This window comes from Penaeus monodon, chromosome 22 (genome assembly GCF_015228065.2).
Source record: "Penaeus monodon isolate SGIC_2016 chromosome 22, NSTDA_Pmon_1, whole genome shotgun sequence".
In the NCBI taxonomy this organism is placed as follows: Eukaryota; Metazoa; Arthropoda; class Malacostraca; order Decapoda; family Penaeidae; genus Penaeus; species Penaeus monodon.
The window spans coordinates 4,058,895-4,059,281 of NC_051407.1; the positions used below are offsets into that span (position 1 = coordinate 4,058,895).

The 387-nt window shown below is 41.3% G+C and overlaps 1 protein-coding gene across 1 annotated transcript in view; it reads left to right on the top strand.

Moving 5' to 3' along the window:
- Positions 1–387, top strand: part of LOC119586834 (m-AAA protease-interacting protein 1, mitochondrial-like) — a 6,392-nt gene that overhangs the window by 3,537 nt on the left and 2,468 nt on the right. The gene's annotated exons all lie outside the window — the stretch shown is intronic.

Here is a 387-nt window from a genome sequence, read left to right on the forward strand (position 1 = left end):
AATTCAATAATCATACTATCTTTCCTTTATTATCCATCTCTATAAAATGCCATCTGTCCCTGTGAATATGGAGCATTTTATATATATCACCGGTGGAAGTGGTTGGTCCCTGAGAGCAAAAGATATAAGTGTTAGACGATGCCTAGGCCTTTGTGGCACCAGTAACACCGTCAGGAGGCATCATATAATAGTGATGATTGTGTGTAGTTAGGGGGGATTTGCTTGTGCTGGTTTGGGTGTTGTGTATGTGGAGATGATGTCCCTGTGGTTTGTCTGTATTAGGCAGCATCTCAGGAAATGGACTGTGATATGGAAGAAATGAGAGATATCAACATGAAGTGGTACGAATATGAGTGTCATGGATAGGTGTGATGGCCTTAGTGAGAA